The sequence below is a fragment of the Penaeus monodon genome, chromosome 33, assembly GCF_015228065.2.
Source record: "Penaeus monodon isolate SGIC_2016 chromosome 33, NSTDA_Pmon_1, whole genome shotgun sequence".
In the NCBI taxonomy this organism is placed as follows: Eukaryota; Metazoa; Arthropoda; class Malacostraca; order Decapoda; family Penaeidae; genus Penaeus; species Penaeus monodon.
Window position 1 is genome coordinate 21412843 of NC_051418.1, and position 309 is coordinate 21413151.

At 40.8% G+C, this 309-nt stretch overlaps 1 protein-coding gene across 1 annotated transcript in view; it reads right to left on the reverse strand.

Annotated features, from left to right (window-relative positions):
• Nucleotides 1–309, reverse strand: part of LOC119594134 (C-1-tetrahydrofolate synthase, cytoplasmic-like) — a 15069-nt gene that overhangs the window by 14352 nt on the left and 408 nt on the right.

Consider the following 309-nt stretch of genomic DNA (forward strand, 5'->3'; position numbering starts at 1 on the left):
TGCCCTCAAGCAAGTCTCCTAGACTTACCATTGCCAATTATGCATTAAAAAAAATGATTGGCTGAAATTACATAAATCTCTGCCCACTGAACTGTCCACCTCAAAATTCTACGCCATTCAAAAATAACTTTCCAGAGAAACCAATAACAATATATCAATAGCAAAACAGCGGTCAAAAGAAGACCCCAAACAGTCTTAACATCTTCAGAGAAGGGTATACAGGCACCACATGGCAACTACTGTGACCTTGGCTGGTGGTCACTCAGTCTGGTCTTCCTTCACTCTTTAAGTCCCACTTGGGGTTTTATT